General features: G+C 36.5%; 1 pseudogene; it reads left to right on the top strand.

Annotated features, from left to right (window-relative positions):
• LOC112923663 (MIF4G domain-containing protein pseudogene) overlaps positions 1-13521 on the top strand; it is a 74514-nt pseudogene extending 60993 nt beyond the window's left edge.
• The last annotated feature ends 4042 nt before the right edge of the window (positions 13522-17563 follow it).

Genomic DNA, 17563 nt, shown 5'->3' with positions numbered 1-17563 from the left:
TAGATCACGACCTGAGCTGAAGGCAGACACTAACTGACTGTGCCACCCAGGTACCCCTCTATTTTTAACTTTTTGAGGAAACTCCATAGTTTTTTTTTCCACAGTGGATGCACCAGTTGCATAACCACCATCTGTGGTTCCTTTTTTTCCAAATCTTCCCCAACACTTCTTGTTTCTTGTATTTTTGATTTTAGCCATTCTGACAGATGTGAGGTGATATCTCATTGTAGTTTGGATTTGCTAAAAACTAATCTAATGATAATCTATTTAAAAATGCATTTTAGGTTATTACTGATTTACTACTATTACTGTAGTTTGGATTTGCTAAAAACTATAATCTAATGATAATCTATTTAAAAATGCATTTTAGGTTATTCCTGATTTTTGTCTGCTACGTCTATCCATTTCTGGGAGAAGGATGTTGAAATCACCAATGACAGTGGGTTTAGCTATTTCTTCTTGAAGTTCTATCAGTTTTTGCCTTACATAGTTTGACATTTTTTAGGCACCTACATAATCGATATTCTTATGTTTTCTTGGAGTATTCCCTCTTTTATTATTATGTAATTTCCTTCTTTATTGCTGGCAACTTATCTTGCTTTGAAATCTGCTCTACCTGAAGAGCTGCTCCTAGTCTCTTTTGATCAGTGTTAGGAGAGTATATTTTTTGTCCATCCATTCACTTTTGATCCATATGGTCTATATATTTAATGTAGTTTTTTTTTTTTTTTTTTGGTAAACAATATATACTTTAGTCTTTTTTTATCTTATCTGACAAACTCTACCTTTTAATTGATGTGTTTAGATTGTTGACATTCAAAGTGATTATTGATATATCTACCATATCCATTGCTCTTTTCTATTTGTTTTTGTTCCTTTTTGTCATGTTTTTGTCATGGTTTTAACTGAGCATTTTATATAATTCCATTTTCTCTCCTTTCTTAGTATATCAGTTATACTTCCCTTTTTACTTTTTCTTTATTGCCCTAAACTTTGCAGTAAACTTGTACAACTAATTCAAGTCCACTTTCAAATAACACTTCACCAAATCAAGGTGGTGTAATTTATAACAAAATAATCATAATTCCTCCCTCTTATCTCTCATATTATTGTTATCATTCATTTGGCTTATATTTATGTTTACATAACAAAATATATATAAGATATATACATAAGCATACATAGTTAAGTACATTATTAGTATTACTTTGAGCAAACTCTTATCTGTTACCTCAATAAAGAATAAGAAAAATAGAACTTTTTTATTTTATCTTTGTTTATTCCTTCTTTGATACTCTTCATCATATGTAGATCCCAGTTTCTGACCTATATTATTCCCTTCTATGCTACTGGAAATGAATTCCCTCAATTTTTGAGAAAGTCTCTCTCTCTCTCTTTTCTTCTTTACTTTCTCAGGTAGAATTTCTAGATTGGTGAGATTTTTGTTTGTTTTGTTTTGTTTTTGTTCTATTTTCCTCTCAACACTTTAGTTATATAACTTCATTCTCTTCTTGCCTGCATGCTTTCTGAGAAGTCAGATGAATTCTTATCTTTATTCCTCCATAGGTAATGTAATTTTTCTTTTTACCCCCTTTGGCTTCTTTCAAATTTTTTTCTTTATCTTTGATTTTCTGTAGTTTGAAGATGATGTGCTTAGGTATAGCTGTGGGGTTTTTTGCGGGGGGGGGGGGGGGGAGGAGGAGGAAGCATTTTTCCTACTTAGTTATTTCTGAGCTTCCTGAATTTGTGGTTTGATGTCTGACATTAATCTGGGTGAAATGTTCAGTAATTATTATTTCAAATATTTCTTTTGGTAGTTTATCTTTTCTCCTTCTGGTAGTTCTAGGATGTGTATGTAACACCTTTTGTCATTGTCCCACAGTTTTTGAATTTTCAATTCTGTGTTCTTCAGTCGTTATTTTCTTTGTTTTTGTGGTTTTCACAGTTATTATTGATATATCCTTTAGCTCAGAGATTCTTTCCTCAATTGTGTCCAAATTACTAATAAGCCCATCAAAGGCCTATTTCATTTTTGTTACAGTGTTTTTGTTTTTCTAATTTCTCCATCTCTTCTGGTTCTTTTTTTTTTTTTTTCTTTTGGTTCTTTCTAGGATTTCCATTTCTCTGCTTACATTACCCATCTGTTCCTGTATGTTATCTACTTTATCCATTAGAGACCTTAGCATACTAATCAGAGTTGTTTTAAATGCTTGGTCTGATAATTCCAACATTCCTGCCATGTCTAGTTATGATGCTTGCTCTGTGCCTTTAAGTTGTGGGATTTTTTTGTTTGTGTTTTGCCTCTTGTTATGCACTGTGATTTTTCCTTGATAGCTGTACATGATGTCCTGGGTGAAAGTAACTGTTATAAGTAGGTCTTTAGTAATGTGATGGTGAGGAGTTGGGGAAAACAATCATTCTATTGTCCTATGATTAAGTGTCAGTCTTTTAGTGAACCTATTCCTTTGGACTGTGAACATGACAAGTGTTTCTCATTTTTTTCTCCCCACTTAAGGGAGACAGGTTGGCTCAAGGGGGCTGAAGTTGGATATTCCCATTCCACTGTGTGGAAGGCTAGGGCCAGCTGGAATTAAGTATTTCCCTGCTCCTAGGTCAATAATGCTCCGATACTATTTATCCCACTGTTAGGCTCTAGTTAACTAGTTTCACCTGAAGGCAGGCCTTGTTAAGAACGGAGTGTTCTGGTCTATTTCAAAGTGGTTCCTCTTTCCCTTTTCCTGTTGAAAGCAAGAGGGAATTTTTCTCTAATATTAACTGTGAGAACTTTATCAAGGTCCTGGTAGTAAAAATTATGAAAGTGTGCCCCCCTCTTCCTCCCATGACGGGGTCTTCATGGAAGTTTTAACTCTCCAAATTATCTATACCAAGCCTTCAGCAGCTAGTCATTACAATTCAAGTTTTCCTACCTGGGTACTGGTCCTGAAGACAGTTTCTACTCATGAGTCTGCTCTGGTAAGCCATGACTTCCTGTATTCATCTGTGTGTCTCTGCAATCCCTGATGTAGCAGTTTGCCCTGTGTCCTCCATTTTCTTACTTCCTTAAGAAAACTTTTTGATATTTTATTATGTTCAGCTTTTGCTTGTTCTTAGGATGGGCTAGTGACTTTTAAGCTCCTTCTATGCTGAATCAGAAACCAGTCTTTTTTCTTCTCCTCCCATAAATGTAGTGGCTGAAACCACTGAACTGTATTCTTTTAGAGTTCTCGTAGGTCACACATGTGATACTGGTGTCTCTGGGCTCAATTCAAAGTGTTACAGGACTGCCTTCCTTCCTGGGGTTTCTAGGAGAGAATGGCAGGATTCAGTTTCTTGTGGTTATAGGACTGAGAGTGTTCTCAGCTTCTAGATGCTACCTGCAATCCTTGGTTCCATCTTTAAAAGGTAGCAATTTTGAGTTGAGTCCCACTCAGACTGAATCTCTCCTGCCTCTTCTTTTGTCATGACATTTCTCTCACTCTTTTGCCTTTCTTTCTTTCTTTCTTTCTTTTTCTTTCTTTCTTTCTTTCTTTCTTTTTCTTTTCTTTCTTTCTTTCTTTCTTTCTTTCTTTCTTTCTTTCTTTCTTTCTTTCTTCTTTTTTTCTATTTACATCAGTCAGTGATTTGATTTGGCACACCCAGATAATTCAAGATAACCTCGTTATATTAGCTCAACCCAGATAATCCAGGGTATTTTCCCTGTTTTAAGGTTCTTAACCTTAATCACAACTACAAAGTATCTTTTACCACATAAAGTAGCATATTCACAGTTCTTGGGAGTTAAAGCATGGGAATCTTTAGGGGAACATTGTTCTGCCTACTACATTGCCTAAATTACTATAACATTATAGTTAATACGGATATCTGGAACAGTCAGTTCTTCCATTTTTTATTCTTAGAAAGATTTGTCCTGTTCTTAAATCTAGAAAAAGCTTGCTTAGTTACACAAAAAATTCATGCTGATCTTTTGACTGGGATTATATTGAGCCTATAGATCAATTTTAGAATTCATATTTTACCTTGTTGAAACATAATCATAAACAGTTTTTTTCTGCACAATTATTTATCTTTTCCAAGTTTTTGTTTTGTTTTTCTTTAATCACTCTGAACAAAGTTTCTAGTTCTTCAGAGTGTTCAAAATCCCTTAAGGATTTTGTTTTGCTTGATTTATTCCTAAGGATTTCATATGTTTTTATTCTACTGCATGAGATACTTTTCAATAAAAGAGTTTTAACTCTGATTTCATACTGCAGATCTGTAAACTGTCATTAAAAATTACTATCATCCCAGTTGAAAAGCTCTCTGTTCTTGGTCCATTCATATACAACTTTACCTAACTTATTTGGGGACTTTACTGTCTTTAGCATTAGGTTAATGGCTCAGTCTCTTGCCTTGCATGAGTGTTTACTCAAATTATGTTTCCAGTTTCCTGAAATCGGGAATACAGTGTCTTCAAAGTGATTTTAGTGACAGGTTTATATACTAAGAGTATCATTAAAGGGCTGTAATTTAATGAGGAAATTATAAATAAATGTGCCAATGGTAAAAAATGTGACATCATCATCACTATTATCCTGATGTAGGTAATGATGTAATTGTGTCACTCGTTTTAAATTTTATTTATTAATTTAGGCTGGATACAGCATACTTTATTGACGGTACAAAACAAAGGAAGGCTCCTTGAGTCTCTTCCCTTCTTTCAGGCATCTGGGTTGGAAACTGTATAGAGGTTGGGAGATTTTCAGTGTGTTGGGGGATGAGTTGAGGCAAGAAGTCCCTAGCAAGGAGAGAGTCTCTCTTCCTCTTGCTCTTCTTGGGGTTGGTGATACAGGGAGCTCTTACTTCTTGGAGGCCATGTGTACCATAAGGTCCACCACCCAGTTGCTATAGCCAAATTCATTGTCAAACCAGGAAATGAGCTTGACAAAGTGATCATTGAGAGCAATCCCAGCCCTAGCATGGAAGGTGGAAGTGTTGGTGTCTCTGTTAAAGTCACAGGAGACAGCTTGTCCTCAGCATAGCCCAGCATGCCCTTCAGGGGGCCCTCCAATGTCTGCTCCATCATTTTCTTGTTGTTATCATATTTAGCAAGCAGCTTTTTCTAGGCAGCAGGTCAGACCCATGAGTAATACATTGGGGAAAGGGACACAGAGGCCATGCCAGTGAGCTTTCCATTCAGTTCAGGGATGACCTTGCCTATAGGCTTGGAGATGACAATAGGAGCAGGGTTGATTGTTCTATATAGCTCCTAAAATCACACCACAGATTCCCAGAGCAGCCATCCACAGTATTCCAGGTGGTAGTGATGAAATGAACTAATGGATGATGGTCATGAGTCCCTCCACAATGCCAAAGTTGTCATGAATGACCTTGGCTAGAGGGGCCAAGGTCAGGTGCAGGAAGCATTGCTGACAATCCTGAGGAGTTGTCATACTTTTCGTGGTTCATGCTCATCACAAACATGAGGGCATTAGCAGAAGGGTAAGAGATGATGACTTTCTTGGCCCCACCCTTCTAGTGAGCCCCAGCCTTCTCCATGGTGGTAAAGGCCCCAGTGGATTCCACATCATACTGAGCACCAGTATTACCTCATTTGATTTGATTGGATCTTGCTTGTGGGAGATGCAGAGAGTTTTCCACAGATGACAGATTTCCCTTTTTCAGCCTTGACTGTGTAGTTGAATTTGCCATGGGTGGAATCATACTGGACTATGTAGACCATGTAGTTTAAGTCAATGAAGGTGTCAGTGATGGAGACAGTGTCCACTTTGCCAGAGTTAAAAACATGACTAGGAGCCCAGTATGGCCAAATCAGTTTACTGCAGCCTTCACGATCATGTTTCAGGGATGTGGCTGGCACTGCACCAGAAGGTGCAGCTGTCTATCAAACAGGGAAAAACAGAAAGGCTCATTTTAAATTTTAATTAATATTCCAGTCTCTAATCATTAGATTTCTATCTAAAATAACTATCTCTCTCTAAATAATGATACTTTAAGTGGTTTCAAAATATTCATTGCAAATACAGTAAAACCTATTTTCTTAAATTTGCCACTTAAGATTAAAAAATATATATGACTTTAAACAATTCTCAGTTTTCTTTTACAGCTTTTTCTTACCCTGTGGATCTTCTCATGACACTAATATTCCATTCAAAATGATCTCCCATGAAATCCTCTAATAATTTGAGCAACTTCATATCTATATGCCCTTTCTGTGTTGACTAGCTAGAAATCCTTTATGTCACTCAGCAAAATCCACAAAGATTCTTCAAAGTCTCATCAACTACAACCTCCTTTATTCATCTCTACAGTCAAAATTAAGCACTTCTGCTTTGTACTCCTTATAAACCTAATTTTTGCTTTAGTTTGTTAAAACTATGAACTTCTTGAGGACCAGGATTGTTTCTTACTCAGTTTTTCATTCTCTGGGAACAGCAGTTGTGCCTTGTGTGTAGTAGGCATTCATTGCAGATTTTTTATTTTTAACAAATCAAGCTTTTGTGTGGAAAATAGATTAATTTATAAATTTGGTTATATTTAAACTCAAGAAATTGAAGTGGCTAAATGGCTATTTTAGATTTTAATGATCATAGTTTTCATATATAAAATAGACATAGATCAACTTCTATGTTAGTCTCAATAAAACAACCTGTACTTTGTATCCTCCTGTCTTTGAACTTGAATTCTGTCAAGTTTCAGAGAATAAAGAGATTCAGATCTGTCAATTCTGAGATCTCTATGAAACATTTGTTCCTCTAAGAAATATGCCTGTGGTTTAGCTGAAGCTAATCATCTTTCCAGGCCTGAAAAGTGCACTGAACCATTATGCAAGGGTCAGGGATAAGAAGTGTAGCCATCCTAAATACACTATTTGATGAAGACTCCTAAATAGAGATGTCCCCAATAATTTAAGTGTTCCTCTTCCTGCATTATGTAAATGCAAAGCACATCCCAATGTGGTATCCTTTCAAAGTGAAGAGAATGCATATCTGGATATATCACTATACTAAAAAGAAATAAAATAAATTCCATGGAATCCAAGGAGACTACAGGTCTTATATCGTGCAGATGAGATGGAAAGGTAGATAAATATGAATTTCTGTATTTGAATATTTAAAGCCTTTATATATAACATTATATTTTGCTCTCGAACTCCCAGTTCTTCTCATGAAAATACGTCTAATATTCTACTTAACAAAAATGTACTCTGAACAACTCTATGGATAAGAGAGATTGACATGTTAAATACTATCTCCAAATATAATGATGTAGAAAGAAATTTCAAAAGGCATTGGGACACCTGGGTGGCCAAGTAGTTGAGCATCTGCCTTCGGCCCAAGGCGTGATCCTGGAGACTCAGGATTGAGTCCCACATCAGGCTCCCTGAGTGGAGCCTGCTTCTCCCTCTGCCTGTACCTCTGCCTCTCGCTGTCTCTCTGTGTCTCTTATGAATAAATAAATAAAATCTTTAAAAAAAAGGCAATCGGTGAGTTAGGTAAAATGCCTGGAGTTGTCTAGTAAGGTTGCATAAGTAGCTATTGGGTAGGTGACACTTCCAAAGTAGATTAGTTTGCTTTATTCCCCACCTCACCCTCCAGAAGACTGTCATTCTGATGTTTGTTTGTTTATAAGTGTTTGAATAGGGGCAATTATTTTCATCTTTTTCTTCTATTTTGGGCAATATTCATGGAAAATTGTATCTTTACTTCTTTAGAATCAGGGATTATCTAATTTATTATATGCATTCATAGTATTCATTTTCATTACTTGTCTACAGGTGAGGAAGAAAATGTAGATAAAAATTAATAAATATAGGGGTGCCTGGGTGGCTCAGTCAGTTAAGTGGTCATCTCTTGATTTTGGTTTGGGTCATGATATCAGGGTTGAAGGATCAAGCCCGGTGTCAGACTCCAACTTAAAAAAAATAAAGACATATAATGAACAGATAAATTGTATGTTAAAAGGAGGTTACTACTATAGAAAAGAGAAAAACAATAGACCAACTTAAGAGGCATACTAAGTGTGGGAAAGTATAAAATACTTTCTAGGTATAGAAATACTAGGTTGGAAAGTATAAAAACCACCCCTAGTATCCAATAATTATGAAAATTAGTTTTATAATTCAGGGTGAGCATTGATAAGGTAACTTTTGAGCAAAATCTTCAAGAATGTGATTGATTTGTTCATGTGGGTTTATGTGAAAAAGCCTAATAGAGAAATAAATCAGGGGATTGCACAATTTGCTGATTAGAAACTGTTTGAAGGGAAGTGTGTTGCCTATGACAGAACAAGACTCTAAAGTGAAGCTCCTGCATTTTTAGTTTTGAGAGTGTATTAAGTATCAGGAGACTTGCTTGATATTATGCTTCCCAATCTAATACTAACTTTAAAGTTAGTTATTATTCTTCCTATTTTAACAGATGAGAAAATAAGTCTTAGAGAAACATAGGATAGTTTAATCATTCATTGGGACTAGGATTCTAATAAATTCAAGTGTGTGTGTGTGAGTTTATTTAAAAATTTGCACTTTTAATTATGCAAACTTTTCTTTGTATAAAGCCCCATGAATATAGCTTATTTTTTCTGACCACTGGTGATAAGTTTTTGCATGAAAAATTCAAATTTTTTCAGTAGTTTTAACATTCATTAATGGAAAACTAGCGAATGGAGTTTTATTCAAATCATCTTGTATAGAGTTCAGAGTCCTTGTTATTTATCTCTTCATCTCTATGAATTAAAATATACCATAGCTTTGAAAAAATCATATTTGCAACTCCATGTATTGTAATTGGAAAGGTAGAAAACATTAATACATTTATTTGATCATGTTAGTCATTTTGATAACAGGCTTGAAACCAATTACCTATATTTATAGAAAATCTGAGGTGTTTCCAATTTTTTACAATTAATCAGTCTTCCTTATAACACATTGGGCTATAGGTCCTTCAGTGTAGGCCCCTGCAGGCCATTCCCCTCCTCTTTTTTTAATGCACTTATATAGTATATTTTACATGGTTCTGCTTTGATTCTACTTCAAGTTCTTTGTATTGTAACTTTACCAGGCAGATAACTTATCCCCACTATGATAGAGAGTTAATGGTGCCCTTAAAGTAAAATTTATTTTAACCAGTTAAAGTCCTAGAATATAATTATATTTCCATCTTTGAAAGAATTACATTTTACCATCTAAAGCTAACCATATGGTAGTCAGTATATTATTTGTTTAGATAGCAAAAAATTACAGTTGTATGATATTGCTTTAATGTATAGTCGAACAGATTCATCTAATATAAATTGGATCTTTTGGGGTTCTGGAGTAGGGAGAATGAAAAGGAAATTTCATCCATCTCTAATTGGTGTCATGAAGGATCCAAAAAGTCATGCTTTTTCAATTTTTTACTGGGTATCTTAGTGACAATAATAGATGGCTACTTTGCCATAGTGTAAACATTAAATGTTGCAAATTTAAATACTTGTTTATGGTAAAGAAAGGTTCATCCATTGTTTTTCATTTGTCACCCATCAGCCCCAGATAACTCAAATTCTACCAAAGGAAGTAGGGAAATACTGATTCACATTTTCTAAGTGTGTAATTATATTTCTCCTTAACAAATATGTTCCAATGTGTTATACTATATGTTGGTAAATTGAATTTAATAAAAAAATAAAACATAAATAAATAAATATATTTTTAAAAAGATTCTAAATAACTGATTCCTCTCCATTGTGTTCTATTAGTGTTTTAAATGATAGCTTTAGATACAAATATGGTTAACTTGAAACTGAGAAGTAGTTTTGACATTTGAGGAATCTGGCTGAAATTCTTTTCTTTCTTTCTACCTTAAAACACACATACATACACACACACACACAAACCCTAGAAACTGGTTGATTTTCAGATTTGCAATTATTTTTATTAAAGCCATTTTCTCAATAATCATTCTCTCCCTAGTTTCACTAGGAGTTTGTGCTTCACTGTCTCTATGCTTCTTCAAATTCAGAGTGGTCAGGATGCCTGGGTGGCTCAGTGGTTGAGCGTCTACCTTTGGCTCAGGGTGTGATCCTGGGATCAAGTCCCACATCATGCTCCCCATAGGGAGCCAGCTCCTCCCTCTGCCTATGTCTCTGACTCTCTCTCTCTCTCTCTCTCTCTCTCTCTGTCACTCTCATGAATAAATGAATAAAGCCTTAAAAAAAAACTTAAAAACAACAACAACTCATAGTGTTCAGATGCCATGAAACACCTTTCCTTCACATCCTCCCATGAGACTTGTATGTTATCATCCATTCATGTTTTGTTGAATGGTACCTTCATCCATAATTTTCTCTATAAATATTCTGGAAGCACTCATTATTTCTAATATTTAATGGTATGTAAATCCCCCCTTTTGTGTTTTTCATACCTATTTAATCTCTCTCCCTTCTCTTCTATATTTTTCAAATAGCTTCTGAACTCTCTCATATCCCTCCATTTCATTCTCTACACTACTCCTGGCATGAAATTCCAAATGCAAGTCTTGTTTTGTCACTATACTGCTCACGTTTCATTTGTATTATGTTTACTTGTAAGGAAAAACAAATCAATTCCTCGCACTGTCGTTTAAGGCTTTCCAGGATCTAAGATCTGGCTATGCATCAATCCTCATTTCCTGACACTACGAAACATATCCTATATAGCGGTATTTTCTTAAATATGTTGTATTATAATTGTTTTTTGAAATATAATTTCCCTTCTATGAGACCTTAAAGTTACTGAGAGCTTGAATTTTATTCCACTCATCTTTGGATCCAGGTGTTTCATTTGGTGCTTGACATGTTCTTGTTTTGACATGTTGAATTTTCTCATTCTTTTAAATATTGTGTATTTTGACTTAAGTATTTTTAAAGGTCACTGTAGTTTAACAGATTATTTGATAAAGGAAAATGAGCAGTGATATGAGAATCAGAGGGACTGGATTATTATTTCAGCACTACTGCCTACTAGCCACATGACTGTGTAAACCCCAGGTTCCTTATGTGTAGTAGATAAGGAAGAGTAATCCTACCCTGCCTACTTCTAAGTTGCTATGAGGATCACAAATAATGACATTTATAAAGATACTTTATGCATGATAAAATTCAATAAAAATAATATGCACTACTGTTATTAAAGCTAGGTGAAGGGATACCTGGGTGGCTCAGTTGGTTAAGCATCTACCTTCAGCTCAGGTCATGATCTCCTGGGATTGAGCCCCATGTCAGGCTTTCAGCTCAGCCAGGAGTCTGCTTCTCCCTCTGCCCCTCCCCCTGCTCATGCTGTGTGTCTCTCTCTCTTTCTCAAATGAAAAAATAAAAAATCTTAAAAAAAAAAAACTAGGTGAAAATACTGAAATCTATTTTGCCTTCTCAGTCAATATAGTAATATGAATGACAATAATATGTTTTAATCAAGAGCATTACTCAAATATATTCTGTCCTTAAAAAGAAACTTTCTGCCTCATGACACTTTTGAAAACCCTTACTACATTCTCATGACTGTGTGTATATTTGTCCATGTGAGTGCCCATGTATGTGGTTATTATTTACTATGATAGGGCACAGGTATGAAATTCTCCTGTATACTGCTCAAGGATTTGATAAAATTATGCCCATTTGATTTATGATTTACATATATAGAACAAAAATTCATTTTTATGAATCCATTATTCTATAGAAACATATTAAGTAGTGAATTAAATAGTAAATAGTATTATACAGCAAATTAAAGTTCTATGAAGTGGAAATTTCAGAATCATGTGCTAATTCATTTAAAAAATTTCAATGACAAATCAGGGGAAAAGGATTAAAATGATTTTCTGTGAATTATGTAACTTTCTAAATATCAAAGAATCAAAAGTTCTTCCCTCTCAGATAGTTTTTTTTTTATCTCCAGTGGGAGACAGATGGGGAGGATGGCTAAGACATTGATGGATGTCTTAATCCAGAAAGCAGGTTTCTGAGTCTTGAATATATCTTGCCAATTATCAACAGTAGCCTTGCTTTTACCCTCAGTTCATTGCTGTAAGTGTGGAAAGAGAACCAACAAGTGATGTTGGTGTTGCCTGGAGACACTGACATGACCTGAGAAGTGTTGTCTGTGGGAAAGTGACAGTGGTACCACCTCTAACAGGAATGATTAATTGCTGTGAGGTATGAGTGAAAGCATTTGTCAGAATGTTAAACCTTTGAGATCATTTTTTGGGGGCAGAAGAAGATACTGGGTCATACTAATCACTTCCTTTCTTGGCCCATACTGCTTCCACTCTACAGTTCACTCCCACAAATTCATTTTGCGTGGGCTAATATAAAGCAAGAATATCTCTTCTTGTCTAATATTTTGCAAATAGCACACCTACTCATTCTCTTTCTCCTCACTAATTTTCAAAACGGTGTCCTTAATGTTCACATACACTGTACAGATTTATAATGATGGGTTACAATTTGATTTGGTGACATTGTTTTCATCTTAGTCACAATGTACTGGTTGTTTTAGCATGAGATAGAGCTGGTCAGTTCTCTATCCTTTTCTCATTTCCTTATTCTTTCCCTTTGGAGCCTCGGCTTATAACTGAAGCAGAAAACAAAATAAAAATATGTACAACAGTCTTGGCACTGTGAGGGAAAATGATCTAAGCTGAGGTGAGGGGAGGCGAGGTGGGCTGCGGGAGCAGCTAGAGTGTGGGGAGCCCACTGCCCCCACCTCCCGCCCATTGCCCAGAGGCCTCCCAGCAAGTGGGTGTGGCACTGGGCCTGCAGGTGCTGTCATGGGTGTCCCACCTGGGCTAGATGGTCATGGGGAAGGCTGATAGGACTATAAAATCCAATCTTCCGGGTGCCCTACCTAGACTTGGAGCAAGTGGCTAACATGACTGTGGAGCATTCTCTGGAGGACTCTGTGTTCAGCAAACAAGTGGAACATCATTCAGGCCAAGAGCAAGCAAGAAGATCACAGTGTCGTCTGGTGGGGACTGAACTGGCCACTGCAGTGGGAGTACAGGCTGGGGAAGAGCTGTGAGGCCGGTTCCTGCAGGGATGGGGAGGCTAGGTCACCTTTATCTGCAACATCGTTGACCACCTGAGGGTGAACAACATCCCACCTAATGGGCCAGATGAACCCCGTCCACCACTGCCTCTTCTAGCTGGCCCAGCCTGATGGTCTGAGCGTGGAGAAGGAGGTGGACCTCCTGGTGCTATAGCTGCACCGCAGGGGGATGTAGCTGAAGAAGATGAACAGAATGTATGGATGAGCTCTTGGTGTTGATCTGAGTTGGCTTCTTGCTCCCAAGCGGCTTCAGCTCTCTCGCCCAGGTGCTGCTACTGGAAATCCTCGAATTTCCCACAGCCAGCTGGAAGATAGATAACCCTGGCTGCTGTCCAGGGTTACATAGTGAAGTCTCCCAGGAGGCATCCAGATTAGGCCGCCTCACCAGCAGCACAGGCCTTTCACCTAACCTATCTCCCAGGTTTGCAGTGGAAATGGCATCTCCCAAGGACTGTCCCTTCTAGACTTTCAGCAATTCCTGAGATGCTTCCTACTTACAACCTAGTCCTTCCTGGAGCACCTTCCTTCCTGGATTCAGGGTTTGGGGAGACACTGAACAGACTCATCCCCACCATCCCATCAGCCTCCCCCTCCATAACTTCCCACCTGGGCCAGGCAGAGAAAGGCAGTTTCAAACAACCAGTCCACTGTATATCCACTGGTGCAACAGCCATCTTGATGCCTCAGTTTCCCCATCTGTAAAGCGAGTACCCATAGCTACTGGTGGGATACTTTGGCATATCAAGGGACAGAACACAAGTCATACCAGAAATTGCTTTTTTATACATTTTGTGCAAGGACCACTCTAGAAACAAACCTGCTTCTAGTGGGTTTTAATAAATGACAGTACTACATCACAGGCTACACCAGTTCAGGGTGAGAATTTTCTAACCTTTTCTAATACTAAAAATAAATATAAGAAACAAAGAATTACTTAGTGAAAGACATCAAACTCATGTCTGAAAGTATTGTTGTTGACTCAATTGCAAGTTGCTTTGGGGAGCGAAATCAATATTGGTATTTTCATTCTCTTCTCTTCTTATTCTGGTTCATCTTTCAGCAAGAGCAATACAACCTGTTAATAAGCACTCAGAACCTGAGTCTGCACTTGAGGCTTTACGGGCAATTTCATATTTAATATCATAACTGTGCTATGGAGGACAACACTGAGACTCAGAATGACTAATTTCCCCTTATTCACACAGTGCATCTGACTAATAGAGCAGAACATTTCATTAAGATCTGACTCCAAAACCAGTGCTCTTTGACTCTAAAACCAGAGCCTGACTCCTAAAAGCAGTTTTCTCTTCTAATATTCACTTCTATATCAGTATTCTTTTCTTGTACTTTGTGAGATTTTCAAATGACTCTCCTCTTTCATTTCTTTCCAAAGATACTTAGTGTAGGAAATGTTAGGGCAGATTAGACAGGCAGACAAGAAAGAGGTCTGGGATCTCAGACTTAGGTTTCAATCATGACTCAGCCAATTTTAGACTGTGAAGCCCCCAGCATGTCACCATCACTCTGAGCCTTAGTTTTCAGGAGGATTCAATGAGATAATATGTAAAACATTAACACAGCATGTAACATAGTATCTCACAAACTGGCATACTTATACATGTATTATTTGTCATTTGATATATAACATTTGCATTTTTTTACTTAAATATAATTTTTGGAGAGGAGCTGCTACTAAATATAAGATCTGTAAACCCTAGAAATCAACATTCTACCATCAACTATGTAGAAATTCTCATACATGTGCATGGGAAAACATCTTCAAAAAATTGAGCATAGTTTGTAATGGAGAAATATTAGAATCAACCTAAAGGTCCAATGATAGGAAAGTGAATCAATAAATTGTGATGTCATCAGAAAAAATCTTGCAGAATGTGAGTGAAAAAATCAAATTGCCCCAGGATACTTAAGTATGGCACAATTTATATAAAGCTTAAAAAGTATGCAGTGCAATGCTAGATATTGTTCATAGAAACATACCTATGTAGTTTAGGTATTAAAACATTTGTATGAATGATAAACACCAAATTATGTATGTGTCATTTCGTATGTGCCTTTTAAGTCACTGACATTTTTTTTCCTTTTTGATAACACTTTTTTTATGCAGAGATTTCTGAAGGTGGTTTTGACATAAGACAACCTCTGGGGGAAAAAAAACAGAAATTTGTTCCCAGTATTGAGAAATAGATGACAGGACTGGAGTAGAGGTCCCTGGATAGGAAAGCATGACCGCAAATAACTTCTGTCCTTGTTGAAGGCAGTAATTTCCAAAGAGAAAGCCATCACTTTACAGATTATACGTGCAAGCCCTTTAAATTTTGAAAATTTATGTGTATTTTAGTTTAGCTAAAGACACGCATGCTTTTTGCTGATTTCAACGTGTCGTCAATTAATCTGGTACTGCGTGAATACGGTTTTATGCCACATGGGCAGATTTTTCAGAAGAGTATCATATCACATTGTCTGTTTTTACTTCTGAAAATTTATTAATAAATTTATTCCACTCGTGTCTGTATGTCACGAGTGGAATACGGCCAGTCATGTGCTGGTCATTGTTCAACGACCAATTCTTTAGAAACAAACACACAGCCCTCCCAACACAGCCCAGGGCCTTATTTTTATTTTTCGGTTTTAGCAGTCTTCCTGCTTTCTCCTTTCTCCATTCAAATTCAGTTTACAAAGCCACAAGGTATCATTCACAAATGCAATTTAAAAGCATGGGGATGATTTCCTCCCACTTATAGGGCAATTTACATAACATTCAAAGGTGGTCATGATGTGCTATTTCTCAGACCCATCATGTGGTACCTTACATTTTATGTTTCTGAAGCCCTATTTGGTTTTTCCCACATATATATATATAGGCATTTGCTATCTTTTCCTTTTCAGTTTTTATTTAAATTCCAGTTAGTAGGGCACCTGGGTGGCTCAGTGGTTGAGGGTCTGCCTTCAGCTCTGGTCGTGATCACGGGGTCCTGGGATTGAGTCCCGCATCGGCTCCGTATGGGGAGCCTGCATCTCCCTCTGCCTATGTCTCTGCCTCTGTGTGTGTGTGTGTGTGTCTCTCATGAATAAATAAATTAAATAAATAAATAAAGTCCAATTAGTTAACATTATAATATTACTTTCAGATGTACAATATAGTAATTCAACACTTCCATACAACATTATTATCTTTTTCTTTTCTGGAATATCCTCTTCTCTCTGGGTCTAAATAAATAATCCTTATTCACCTACTGAAATTCAGCCTGGCATTTCCTTGGGTAAGCTGTTTCTAACTAACTTCAGTTTGGAATCCCTGTTCCCTCTTCCTGTTCACATACTCTGTACACATTTGTTATCATTACATTTATCTCCTCTACTAGGATTGGTGCTCCTTGAAATTAGGTCATGAGACTTATCTTCGAATTAAGCCCCGTAACTAACATATGTTAGACAGTCAGTTGATATTTACTTAAAAGATAAGAAATGAAAAAGTCAAGTCAGAAAATGTTTCTGATATTTCCCACTGGAGCAGAATGTCTACATACATTATAAATGTTTTGAAATCTTGAATAGGAGAATGGGACTAATATGCTCACCATTTTCATATTGTACACTTTAATCCTCTCTTTAGAATTGAGAGAAACTAAAGTATTTGCCTCCACCATAAATTACTTCGGTAAATTTCAAAACATATGCCCTTAAAGCAGCTTTAGAGAGCCTTCTTATTCACTTACTAATATCTCTAGGGATATTCTTTTTTCAGACAGGCACATTCAGTGTTGAGAGGTGAAGCCTTTTTTAAAACCACGATTTTAGATCTCAGATTTTTTATCCTGAGCAGTAAATCCACCAAAGATTCATTGTAAGGTCACCAATGATTCAAGAATCCAAGAGACAACTGCTCATGTTGAACAAATCATTTTTCTTTTTTTCTGGTCAAACAAACATTTTGATAATCTTTAACTAGGAGAACTCCATTCCATTGTTGAGACCAAATATTTCATTCCTATTCATGTTTCTGCTTTTCAAAATGTTAGAATACTAAGTCAATAGGCAATAACAGTAATAGTCAATAAAATGTACCATTTAAATAAAAGATTATGATGGGCAGCCCAGGTGGCTCAGTGGTTTAGTACTGCCCTCAGCCCAGGGCCTGATCCTGGAGCCGTGGGATCAAGTCCCACGTCAGGCTCCCTGCATGGAGCCTGCTTCTCCTTCTGCCTGTGTCTCTGCGTCTCTTTCTCTCTGTATTTCATGAATAAATAAAATTTTTTAAAAAACTTTAAAAAGAATAAATAAATAAATAATATTATGAGATGACAGAAATTTTTTAAAGATTTTTTAAAGATTATTTTTGAAGATTATTTTTTAGATTTTTAAAAGATTTTTTAGATTATTTTCCAGTGTGTGTGTGTGTGTGTGTGTGTACACACACACATATCACATCTTTACCCCAATGGGTTTCTCAAGCAATTCTCTAAATTCAATACTCATGTCAGTGAA

This window comes from Vulpes vulpes, chromosome 2 (genome assembly GCF_048418805.1).
Source record: "Vulpes vulpes isolate BD-2025 chromosome 2, VulVul3, whole genome shotgun sequence".
Lineage (NCBI taxonomy): Eukaryota > Metazoa > Chordata > Mammalia > Carnivora > Canidae > Vulpes > Vulpes vulpes.
Note: the sequence above shows the minus strand (reverse complement) of the source record. Positions and strands in the feature narration are given on the sequence as shown.